This window comes from Rhineura floridana, chromosome 6 (genome assembly GCF_030035675.1).
Source record: "Rhineura floridana isolate rRhiFlo1 chromosome 6, rRhiFlo1.hap2, whole genome shotgun sequence".
In the NCBI taxonomy this organism is placed as follows: domain Eukaryota; kingdom Metazoa; phylum Chordata; class Lepidosauria; order Squamata; family Rhineuridae; genus Rhineura; species Rhineura floridana.
In genome coordinates, this window is record NC_084485.1 from 124,479,578 (window position 1) to 124,493,223 (window position 13,646).

Consider the following 13,646-nt stretch of genomic DNA (forward strand, 5'->3'; position numbering starts at 1 on the left):
ATGAGAGTGTAGAAAGTATATGTATGTGTGATATATATTGTTGAAGTTGTGTAAAGTTTTGTTGTACAATCTCACGGCATCTACCAACGGGTTTTTTTTGTTAGCTAACTGTACACATCTGTTCAATGCAAAATTGAAAACATAATTGTGAAAAAGGGGTTACAGCAATCCAATAAAGCTTTGAGAGATCGCACAGATTCAGTTATTTTACAATTTTATTGAGTGTATACGTTAAAAAAAACAAAGGTGGGAAGCAACTAGTGTCATTTAAGTTCAGGATTGCAACAAAAATAAATAAGTATTGATTTACCTGATATATTTATGTCATTATTATTTGATTCTAGTCTCCACTCTCCTTTCCACCTTTGCAGAGCCAACTTAGTAGTGAAGAAATTGACCAGAACAAATTTGAAGTTACCTATACAGTGAGTCAAAATTAGTGTAGTAAATTATCTTAAAATAGCAAGTATATATCTCAAAGTGGTGCGTTAGAGTGACAGAAGGATAAAGTTTTAGGCTTCTAACAGCACCTCTGCAGAGCTTCTGAAAGTGAATTAATATTTGCTATTCCAAGCAATGTTTCTCATTAATCTTCATTCCAGATTTGCAACAACCTATATTTAACCAATATTATGTGAGAACATGGATGTAGACTTGCCACTATCTAGTTGTCAGCAAAGGGAGGTTTTGTGTTTGCACATCTAACTATATTTGAGTTGATAGGACAGAAATGTGCAAACCACATATTCATAAAGATTGTGACCCACAAAATATGTTTAATATTCCAGAGAACAGGATTTGACAATTCCAGCAGTCTTTTCCATAGTGCTATAGGAAGGGTTGCAACACTGCTGCTTCATTATTACTCAGACTGTGTAAGTAAGTTATCTCTGCTTATAAATACCTCCTTTCATGTACTGTATCCTTCTATGCTGTATTATATGTCATTTAGATAGACTGGCATTTATTGGGGCAGGTTTAGAATATAGGATTTTCTATAAAGAATGGGTTAAGAATGTTCATGGATTGTATTAATCTGTGCTATATTATGATTCAATTCGATAAGCCAATATTTATTGGAGCAGGTTTAGAATAAATAATTTTCTATAAAACAAAGAAGTTGGGTTGAGAATTAAACTTTAAAAGTATGTCATCAGATTTCTCAGTGATGAACAAAAGTATGGAAAGATTTTTGTGGATTTTACCCCTTTAGTTCATTTGCCTATTTTTTACCCCACTCCCCCAAAATATTCCTAAATGCAGAATAATTGATGGAAGAAAAACACTTAAGCAAATGCTTGAAAATTAGGGATGCTTGAGGAGTTCAATCTTCATGAATTGTGATGCAAACTGACCTGACCTGCACCTTCCAGATTAATATGCAGTTTAGAACTTAGTTATGTCCTGGTTTTCACATGTTCTGAATTTTCTGAGACAGCTTTTGTCTAATAATAATTAAAAAAAAATCAAACTAAATATAAAAAATGTGTGCTTTGAAATAATATATATTTGAAATGTGTGAACTGAGAGAAAATACATTTAGTAATGCATATGTAAATACAAATTCCCATGCAATTTTTTAAAAAAATGCAGATTAATGTAAAAATGGAATGGGAAGGACTTCTGGATGTCCATATATGGAAGTGATACAGACCAGAATGGACTGATTCATTTCATTCTTTATGAAAATATACTAAGATATATCCGTAATTAGCATACATGCTCTGCATCCAAAAGATGCCAGGTTCAATTCCCAGTATCTCTAGGAGAGCTGGGAAAGACTCCTGTCTGAAACCTTAGAAAGCCGCTGCCAGTCAGTATAGACCAAGAATAACCAAAGTGATGCTCTCCAGATATTAGTGTTGAACTACAATCCCCATTGGTCATGCTGGCTGGGTTAATGGGAGTCTAGGAACATCTTGAGGGCATTGTATTGGCTACTCCTGGTGTAGACCATCCTGAGCTAGATGGGCCAATGGTGAGACTTGGTAGAAGGCAGTTTTCTAGGTTCCTATTATTTATTCTAGTTGGAAGAAAATGCTTTTCCTAATTCAGGAAATGGATTTATCTTGAGTTTATCGTCCCCCCCAACACACACACAAAAAGTAGGGTTACAGAATGGGCACCGGTGATTTAAGTAGAATAGATATTCAGTAGTTTCTTTCAGTAGCTGCTCAAATAGCACCAAACAGTTTAGGCCGGCAAAAAGTTCAATATGCGGACAGGCCACACATTGATTCCCCACCCCCCATTTGTTAAGTTATATCATTTGTTGCTCTTTGCCCAGAATTGTATAGTACAGGGATTTGAGAGTGCTAGAGACATAGTGGTGGTTGTGTATTGGAATGTGCAGAGTAGAGAAGGCTGTCACAGCAGTCAATAAGATCTGAGAGGTGTTGACTAATTGCCTGCTAATTACACAGTAAATTGTCTAATTAAGCTGATGGTTAATTAGGGTGCGCTTGCACAGCAGTCTTGTGGAATTTTTGTCTGATGTCTAGGAAGCAGCTTGTGTAATTGGCAAACTGGTAAAGACTGGCAGAAAACATGACTGGAAAGCACACTGCCAGTAGATTGCAGAATAAGGATGCATTCATAGTAAGGTTTGTCATGTGAACACTAGTGAATTTGTTAGCGTTCCATGACTCTATGCTAGTGGGCCATCAGAAAAAAATTAACTACTGGGAGCATGGAATAAAGTAAGGCTTCAGTGTCTATGGTTTGTGATAAAAAAAATCTTCAAAGATTTTTTTTAAAAAATTATTTGAAATGATAAATAAATAAGAGTAAAAGCCAACATTCCATCACACTTTAGAGTGAATGAGAATCAGATCCCAGGAAGGGGCTGTGTAGACAGAAGCTGGCTTGCTTGTTAATAGCTTGTGTTGGGTCACCAGGGCAGTGATCAGTTTTAGCCCTCCCACATTGGTGCCCCTGACTGCATTTCTTGACCTTTCTCCTTCCTGCATAAATTAATAGTTTCTACACATTCATATGGGGGAAATGTAAAGCCTTGTATTTTTTTGGGGGGGGGAGGAAGGGTAAGGGAGAAGGTGATCTGTGTGGAAGATGGGCAGTGTCTTGGGGAATGTTGGAAAGAGGAGAGAATGAGATTGGGATGCCAGGGAAGGGGAGGACAGAAAAGAGCCAGATGAAGGCTGGAATGGGAAGAGAGGAAGGAAAGAAACCTAGGGAAGCTGAAGTATGTGGCAAGGGGATTGAGCCTCCCCTCCTACTTGTGATATTGCTGGGTCTTTTGCCAGTTTTAGTTAATAATTGCAAGATCTTCAGAAATATGGAGCATTTCTGTTACACTAGTGACAAATGATCTGTGAGATTCTTTATTTTATGTATTCTTTATTTTTCTTTTTTTGCCAAAGATTAATCCATAAAGTATTATATTGCATATTGCCAGGGTGCTGCTAGGTCACACACACTGTCACAGGACAGCTTTTAAACTTACATGTGTTTGGTGGGGGAGTGGAAGGGCGGAGCCACGCTCACTGTTCTGCCGGTTCCTGTACATCTCCACCTCTCTCTTCTGAAACGCTACTCAAGCCCTGCTCCTTTCTCCTGTAGAACTTGGTGGGATCAGCTCGAGTGGTTTTTTAAAAAATTCACTTTAAAGAGATTTCACAGCTGATTGACAGATCAAACCATTCCCCCTCCAGTTGTGGCCAATGGAAACACTTTGCTGTAGGCAGCTAGTATGCTCACAGCTGAAAACAGACAGGTGCTGAGAAGCATCTGGTTTGCAATAACTTGCCCTGTGTGGGAGATGATCTGAATGTTCTCAGTCTAGGAGAAACATACAAAAACAATGGGGAGCCATTCAAAGTCAAAGGTTATCATAGCAAAAAAGTGAAAAGCCATGTACAAAAAGAGGTGTTACTACCAGAGCAGTGATGCATAGGAGAGATGACAGGTAGTGTTCTCCAGTGGTGAGCAATTCTATCTATCTATCTATCTGTCTGTCTGTCTGTCTGTCTATTATAGTCAAAATTTAAAGATAGATAACAAAAGAGAGTAATTATGATACAATATTACATACATAATTAAGATATAGAACAATTTTCAAATAGCTTGACTGACAATCCTAAATGTTGATTTAGTAAATACAATGTATATAAATGCAAAAAATAGGGGGGAATTGTATCACACATTACTGACTTACTTAAAAACAGTATCATGGTTAATCTATAATAAAAGAGTATAACATTTCTTTCTTTTTTGCTATTAAACCTTGACAATCCAAATGTCTGTGCAGTGTCCTTACATCACCTTCTGTTCTCATGTCCTTGGTTTGAGGACATAGGGCTTTCAGATCATCCCCCAGAAGGGGTGAGGTATCCCAAAGCAGATGCTTCTCAGCTCCTACCTGCTTTCCTCCAGAAGTCAGTTTAAAAGCCCCTCTGTGATCTTTCTGACGTTAAGGACCAGCAGTCTGGTTCTATTTTGTTCTGACTTTCTGCTGTGGACTTTTCGTCTCTGTATGTGTTGCTGGTATGGCTTTTTTAAAAAAATTGTTTTAACAGATCATTGGCTATTGTTCTTTTTTGTTTTTATTGTGGTTTTATTGTTGCTTTACTTGTTCACCCCCTTAGGTATTCTGTGGGGAAACAGCATATACATTTTAGAAACAAACATAGATTGAATATTTTGTACTTGCTTGACTTCATAAAGTATAATTAATGCTTCCACTTTAAGCTAAAAACTGCTCTAAAACTACCACCACTAAATTTAAAGACATCCACATTTTCATTACAAGCAAAATACATGAGCTAAAACTATCAGAGTTGTTCCCAAACCTTTTTTTCCCGACGGGCCACTTGAAAATTGCTGAGTGTCTTGGCTGACCACTTAAAGATTTGTCTGTCTGTTGTAGCAATTGTAGCATACTGTGCTAGATGCTGTATGGTGTTTAATTGTATTCTTATAGACACACCCCAGACCACCTGAATGAAACTCATGGCCCACTGGTGGCCTGCAGACCACAGTTTGGGAACCCCCTGTATTTTTCCCTGTACAACAGGACAAAGGATATTAATTTGCAGTTTTGCTTTGTTTAAACTAGATTTGAAAGCGCCATTCTGCATGTGATGCGAACTTCTTTTTTACATACATGGAAGTCTGCAAAACAAAGTACTGTGTGGTGAGGAGCCATGCCATTTGTTAGTCTCTTACAATAAGTACCATCCTAATTGAATTGAGAGTTTTTGTGAGAGCACCAGGAGTTGCGAAGGAGCTGAGTCAATACATGCAGAAATAGATGTACACACATGGCTCCTGCATGGAGCAGTGATCGCCATGTGGTGGCTTAATACAGGTATGGAAGTCAAGGCCTGGCCGTCAAGTGTGGCCCTCCAGGCCTCTGACTGGCCTGCAAGTAGGGTTGCCATATTGCCCGGTTAGCCGGGTTTTACCCGGGTTCTATGCATGCCACCTGGCGCCCGGCTAGCCCTTTAGGTGGCCCGGATTCTCAGCTTTAATTTAAAAAAAAAAGTTTCTAGGTGGTCCGGTTCTCAAGATATACATAAAAACGTCAGCTGCCCCCCGACTGTTAAATCTTTCTTTAAACAGTACTGTATAGCACTTCGTAGCTTTAACCCCGCCCGTTCAGGATTGCAGCCAATCAGGGATTGTGTTTCAGTTTCATTGACTTTAGGCAGTGTCTAGAAAACAAAATGATGGTTTCACCCCCTGTTTATCTGAAAATCTCATAAATTGGGTAAGTATATACATTTCAGTTTTTTTTCCTCTTGTGTGCAGGAGTCAGATCTTGGACAGTGTTTTGAAAACTTTCCCAATGCTTGCTTTTTGTAAAAGCAATGCTAATCCCATATGCCCAGAGTAAATCCCATTGAATTCAATAGGACTTACTTTTGAGTAGACATGGTTATGAATGTGCTGAAAATCAATGGGACTTTGGAGTGAATGTAAAAAAGAATTGTGTTTGTGCCCTCCAGTCCTATTTTAAAGCAAGTAGGCAGGGCTTACTTAGGTATTACAGTTTTTATTCTGTAGGAAAGTAATACTTATTTTTTAAAAACTAATACTGATTTTTCTGCAATGACCAACTGGTTTGACAATAAACTATTATATGGGCTGTATGTATTTGTACATCTGCAGTGTCTGCGTGTGCGTGCGTGTATGGAATCTTTCCGACACCCCTGTGAGGTAGGGTTGGAAACCAAGGCAGCTCACAACAAGAAATAAAGCCATTTAAAATCCAATAACCATAAGAACAAGTATAAACAGTTGAAAAACAGCGTAAAGTGGCATGATTCGGAATTTTGGGTTGTGTGAATGAAGTTGCTTATCACTTGAAGTTGCATTTCTGTCCCTGTTTGAGTAAGCCCCACTGAATACGCTGGGACTTGCTTCTGAATAAATAAACCTAGGATTGCACTATAAATATCTTTACAGTTTGTGTAAATAATAAATATATTTGATAGTCATGCTTTTATATAAATATTTCTTCATTTATCATATCTTTGGTTGTGAGATGCTTAGTTTTCTGCCTTACTCATAGGAATCTTTTTGTGGTTGGTGTGGTATTACACTTAGGAAAGTGTTACTGCCTTTTGTGTTGTTTTTTTCCTATTTGCATTTCACTTATCTTTAACCTCACTCCGTTACAGCCATAGAAGCAACAGCAGCATATGCAAGATAATTAACTCCCATTAGTGATAAGAACAAGAATTTATAATTATTATTTCAATTAAAACAAGAGGCTTATCAATACTTTGAAGAGGACCAGATATTTATTTTCTTTCTGAGCCCAGGACTGGGTCTTTCATGATGCCCGGGGGGGGGGGGAGCAGGAGAGTAGTCGATAAGACAGACATCCTGGCATTGGTAATCTAATTAGCAAGGTATGTGTGGGGTTGTTGCACACTTCCAGGCCCAGTTTCATTTTGAGTGTGGAGGTGGAACCTGTGTAGATGTGGTTGATCAAAGGGAGAAGAAATTTTGAGTTAAGCAAAGCTCTGCTTTTATAAAACCGGAGAAACATACAGACACTTTGAATGTCTGAGTGCCTGCACCAGTGGAATACTGGAGGAACTTGTAAAGCTTGCTGCAACAGTATTTAGAACTGAGCATGTGGTGTGAAAGACTCCTTTTCCTAACATTTTGGCTTCTTGTTTTTCTCCACCCACCACATCTTTGAAATATATCGTATATGGTTAACCGTACTGTTGCCCTGACTTACTTTATGTTTGTTGCTATTTTGTGTTTTTATTATGTTTTTATATTGATTGTGTATTTTTATTGTTTTTATTATATTTGTAAGCTGTGCTGAGCTCTGTTTTTAACAGCAAAAGGGCAGGATATAAATTCTCTTAATCAATCAATAAATACTCCATAGTGTTGGAAACTAGAGTCTAGGCATTTAAGGCTGAAATGTTGCTTTTAAAAAAAAGATTTCTCACATCTTTCCCCAGTTTTTGGTGGTAATTCCTAGGCACAAAAACAAAACAACTGGACAATCCAAGTACTAATATGCAAATAATTTGCATAATATGCAAATTAACCTGCCCGGATTTGTGGAACTGGAATATGGCAACCCTACCTGCAAGACACTTCCCCAGGCTTCATCCCTCACTAGCCCAACTTTGCACCCTCCGTGAACAGTTTTGCCTGGCTGGAATGCATCCTTAAACTCTGGTACTGCCTCTTGGTTGCCTGGACAGAAACAAAGAGGAGTGCCTAAGTCTGGGTAGAAACCAGCCTACTGAATAAAGGTAATATTTACATGCATTGCTCCACCCACTATTTCCTCTAGCCCCTCCCACCACCATTGGCATATGGCCCCTGGAAGGGAATGTGGCTCTTGTTCTGAAGAAGGTTTACCACCACTGCTGTGATATAAGGAAGCCATTATTGGCCAGTTTCTTAGCTTAGTCCTCTTGGGAGAAAGTGGTGTATTTGAATGTAATCAAAACATCAACGGTTCACAGTATCATTATAGATTATCTTATCTCTCCCAATAATTACTAGCCTTTCTTTCCTGATTGCTTTTCTACTTCCCATGTTTAGTTGAAATGCCAGTCCCTGTGGTCTATTCACCTATGACCTGGGTTGAAGCTCCTGTTGATCCATGACCATGCTGAGCAGCCTGAGGCAAATCACTGTCTCCTATTCTCAGTTAAAATGAGAGCAGTAATTACATTTTTGCTTACTGTCTGCCTGGACAAATACTTGGGTTTTTGTACAATACCACACCTCAAGATAGTTAGCATTGCTCTGAGACCTATGGTCAGAACTAGGTACTGTATATTTGTGAAATACAGGCCACACCCATTGGGCAGCTTCATTTATAATGCTTTCAGAATTCATTATATATCTGAAAAGTACTCCAGGACTTATTTAAGGCATTAACATTCAAGATTGGGCCGTGGAGAAGGCACCTTAATAATACAACTTTAAAAATGCATTGCCCACATTCTGTATGCATGTTTACTATAAATGCCATGATCTGTTTTACTTCTCATAGAGAAAATATTATTGACAACAAAATGATGCATGCCTTAGAAATGCTAGAATGAAAAATGTGGATTTTATAAGTTGGTTTGTCATAAATGAATAAGGATCCGAGGGAGGGGAAAGGTTGCAATCACGTCAACACATCTAGAGAATTAACACTTTCATGCATCTCTTTTGGCTACATCTTTTCCCATTTGTGCCATTATCATTTTTATTTCAAAACATTCCTGTTTTCAGAAGAAGCTGTACAAATTTTAACCTGTGGTTCTGAATTATTGATCTTTTTTTAATATTGAAACTATTTCAAGTAGATTTTCTTGGTGATTTCTGGGGGAGAAAACTGTTAAAAGGTAATCCTATATTGAAATGGTTGTATATTTCAAAGAATCATTGTGTGAGCTCTTCCCAATGTTTGGTTGATTGCTGGGAATGTTTTGTTCCTTTTCCCTTCCATGAACCAAAGTCTAACAGGCTGAAATTTGCAAGGACAATGGACGGTATTTTAGTTAAAATCCTGTCATCTCAAGGATTACTGCTAGTACAACAGGACTGTCCCCTCCCCTTCCCTGCATGTGCCTTGTGCCCTCCTCAAATCTGCTTCAGAAGGTTGGGGGAACCCCTAGAACAGGTTTAACGGTCGCACAGAGGGAGGAGGCATGGGTCCTCCTCCCCCAATAGCAAAGGTCTAAATGCTACTGCTAGGTGGGGGTGCCATTTCCTTCTACTTTTGTGTTTTGACTTGATTGAGTTTTCAGCCTTTACCGTCAAGTTGTAACAGCTACATGAGGTATAGGTCCTGCTCTCCCAATGTTTAGATGGCATTGGGACCCAATAGGGCAGATGAAGTTCTCATCTCATCATTGGTCCTTCCATCCTTGCTCATTCCATTTTCCCCTTGGCTGCTTTCTCCCACACAATGGGCAATGGAATAGCTTTCCTTTTTGTTATCATAGGTGTGCATTGGGCATTTAAAAACAAGCAGCCTACTGAGTGGCTTGTAATTCCTGTGTAAAGTATGAGCTACAGGGTCCTAATAAGCCCAGGGGTAGAACACATATTTTGCATATAGAAGGTCCCAGATTAAATCCTTGGCATCTGGATAGGACTGGGAAAGACTTATGTCTGAAACTCATGTCTCACCAATCAGTGTAGGCAATACTGAGCTATATTGAGCTATATGAATCCGATCCCCTTTGGTGAGATATGTGCATGTGGAGTTCACACATCTCACTGCAGGTACCTTCAGCATGTTCATGAAAAGTTAGACTTAATCCTTTTCCGCTGTTGCCATTTTCCAGGTCCCCACCACCACCACTTTCACATTCCACTTATCTAAGTTTGGCTTTCAGATTCCTCAGAGCAGAGACCCCTCCTTCACTTATGTAGTTCTGAACATTGCTTGTGCTATAGAAAAAAACCAACCGAGTGTCAGGAAGAGAAGTTTGCGTCCCTTGTGCTTCCTTTGTCACTGCATGCTTATATCACCATAGGTCACTCTCAGATACCCTTCAAGAAGCTTAAATGGTTTTTGCCTTGGCTTTGGGGGGGGAGGCTCATTATAAATAACAGAGAAATCCTTGAAGTTGTTCAAGGTGATATCTAATACAGTGGTGCTAGAGAAATGATAGGAATTGGTTGACATATGAGGATTTTCTAATAAAAAAATAGATTTCATGCATATACTCATGAACAAATTATGTTGTCCCATTGTGGAGCCAGAGTGGCGAATGAAAGAGGGCAAGTCATATTAAAGTATCTTGCTGCAGCTAGCAGCACTCTATTTGTACAGGAAATATTATGACAAGAAGCACAGTGTTGGCTGAACATCTAGTGTGCAGGTAGTTTGCTATTCTCAGCATGCATCTACTTGAGGAAAGGAGCTACTTAAGGAGAGATTGCATTGCCATACAAGGGGGGTTTCAATCACTTCAGGACTAAAATGCACATGGAAGTTAATTGGAGTTTGGAATGTGGGGTGCATGAAGATGGGAGGAAAGGTCATAGTGCAACAATAATAAACCAATCGTCTCTCCCGCAACCTGGTTCTAAATGTCCAGCAGCTATGGCTCAAGCTCATGCTAGTTCATCAATTCATACATTTCCTCCTCCTCTCCCCACCCCAAGAGATATATCTTGGGATTTTATTTTGAAATAAAGGCTAGAAAGCATAGCAATGCAACAGGATCACTAAAGGAACAAAGAAACTCACTACAACCCTCTCATGCTTGTGGGAGAACTAAACAGCCCACAGAGAAGCTCACTATACCATTTGCAAGTTAGATATAGGGCATATGCATAGTTGTCAGAAAAAATATATGCACCTGTACTTAACTGGAATTTGATTAGAAATTTGAAGGACTTCCATATAGGAAATAAAAGGAAACCATGGTGCCGTAATAATTTTTAAAGCTTTTTTTTTTGCTGAAAGAGTATATTGTTTAACCATACATGTCTGTCAGTGGCACTTCAGCATAATAAAGACAACACTTTTGCCTTTGCATGGCACCATTCCTAGACTAGAGATGGTGCCCAGATGCCAGAAAGGACAGGTCTCCTGCAATGTTTAAAGCTGTGTAGTATAGGGAATTTCAGCAAACATAGCTTGTGCTTGCATGACAAGCTACACCTGCTGAAATTCCTTCTTCCACACAACCATTACAGGTGCAACTATTATAGGGGCAGGAGCCCTATCCTCTTTTGGCATCTGTCCTTGATGGCATTGGTGCTAGTTAGGTTTGTGTAGTTAGCTTGCAACAACTATTTATTTAAATACTTATAGACTACGCGTTCATAAAAACACAGCAAGGCAGTATACAACATATAAAATTACAATAAAAACATCCATGAATGCTGGGTGTGAAAAAGAAATGTAAGTTTCAAAGTCCTGTTTGGATAATACAGTTTTCCAGAATGTCTACAAAAAAGGCAGGGATGATTCCTGCTGAGCTTCTACTGGCAGGGAGTTCCATGGCAGGGCCTGCCACACTAAAGGGCAGGGATAATCTTCAGTTGTCCATGCTCTGGTAAGCTCCAAGCTAGATTACTGCAATGCACTCTATGTGGGGCTGCCTTTGAAGACTGTTGGGAAACTGCAGCTTGTGCAAAATGCAGCGACCAGATTGGTAACAGGGACCAGATGGTTCAAACATATAAGACTGATTCTGGCCCACTTGCATTGGCTGCAATGTTTCTGAGCTCGATTCAAGGTGCTGGTTTTAACCTATAAAGCCTTCCATGGCTTAGGACCACAATACCTGATGGAACACCTCTCCCGACACAAACCCACCCGTAGCGTACGCTCAACATCCAATGCCCTCCTGGGGGTGCCTACTCCAAGGGAAGCTGGGAGTCTGGCAACAAGGGAGAGGGCTTTCTCAGTGGTGGCCCCCAAATTATGGAATGATCTGTGTGACAAGGTGCACCTGGCGCCAACACTGTTATCTTTTTGGCGCCAGGTCAAAGCTTACCCCTTCTCCCAGACATTTTAGCATGTGTTTTTAAATTGCTTTTAAAAAATGTGTTTTTAAAAAAATTATATATTTGTTTTTAATGTTTTTAATTGTTATAAACTGCCCAGAGAGCTTCAGCTATGGGGTGATATATAAATTCAATAAATAAATAAATAAAGGCACCATCCTTAGTAAAGGCTAACCCCCTTAGTAAACCTCAGGGGTGTGGGGAGCTACTGCAAAGGCCCCATCAGAGGATCTCAGTGACTGAGGTGGAGCATAAGGGATCAGATGGTCCTTAAGATACCTTGGGCCAAGTTGTTTGGGGCTTTGTGAATTAACACAAGAACCTTGACCTTGGCCTGGAAGCTAATTGGCATCCAGTGCTGTTTTCTTTACTTGCTGCAGGAATGGGAAATGTGCAGAAACCTGTAAAAATAAATAGGCTTCTTCTAGAGGGCTTTATTGATGGAAGGTATCAGTTGGTGATGGATGCCCTTCTCTGTGCTGGTCATCATCCATTTGAGTTTCCCATGGACGTGTTTGTACGAACAAAAGGCAACTAGTGTTAATTAATTTATTGGGGTTTATGCAGAAGCAAGCTTCCCTGTGCTGTCCACAGCTTACGCTCATGTTTAGTAATGTTATGCGGGCATGTCCCATAGTTCTTTGCATGCTTTCTAGAAACAAAGTAGTGCAGTTTATAATAGCCTGAGAAATGTGAAGGCATATGGGTTATATTTTGAACAAATTTTCAGAAATTGTGTCTTGTAACTGTTGTTAAAGAGGAGTATATACTCCTGCCACATGTTACACTTTTTGCTTTAGTGCACATCGGAGAATGCTTAACTGTACATCAGCAATATTGAGCGTGAATGATGCAGCCATATGTTTGCGGGCAGCTAGCCCTGACTCTCCAGCAGCTGTATACAGATACAGCCATCAGAGAGCCAGGATTGGCTGCAACTCACTGTTGAAAGTGGCAAGCCTAGGGATGGACAGATGTGTCAATTTCAGTTTCTAATTTTTCCAGTCTAAAGTTCAGTTCACCACATGTTCACACCAGTTTGTAATTTTTTTTTTAAAAAAAACTTACTGGAAATCATTTTAGTGCACATTGCTCCTTTTATACACGTTTATGTAGGCTGTTTTGCCTGAGAAGCACATTTTTGCAGGCAATTGCCCCTCCCTGGAGAGCGACTGTAAGAACTTTGCCACAGCTGTAGTTGCTTCCAGGGGGAAGCTTATTGTGTCGGCTCTGGTTTGTGGATGGCTGTTGTGTTTGTGATTAGAGAATAAATGCAACTCATGAATGTATATGGTGTGATTTATGGTGTGCTGAGTTTTTATATTATATTTTTATTGATTTATAATAGTGTACTTTTAAATTTGTATTTACTGCAATTTTATTATATTTTGTCTGCATTATTCTGTTCACAACTTTGGGGGCTTTGCCCAAAAAGTAGTATACAAATAAACCAATGAATGAATGAATTTCCCCTAATATTGTGCATTTTAATGTTATTTTGGCTAATACGTTCTTTTTTATATAAATATTTTGGTTAGAAAACTGCAGTGCAAAACTCAGAAGTGCACTATTCAAAGGATAGGTGGGTTTCAGTTAATATACTGTTTTGGGAAATATGAATTGTGTAGGATTTGCATGTAAAGTGTGAATCTGGTTCTGGGCAAACTAGGTCTGATGGGTGT

The 13,646-nt window shown here is 39.2% G+C and overlaps 1 protein-coding gene across 6 annotated transcripts in view; it reads left to right on the forward strand.

Moving 5' to 3' along the window:
• DPYD (dihydropyrimidine dehydrogenase) overlaps positions 1-13,646 on the forward strand; it is an 829,935-nt gene that overhangs the window by 451,038 nt on the left and 365,251 nt on the right. The gene's annotated exons all lie outside the window — the stretch shown is intronic.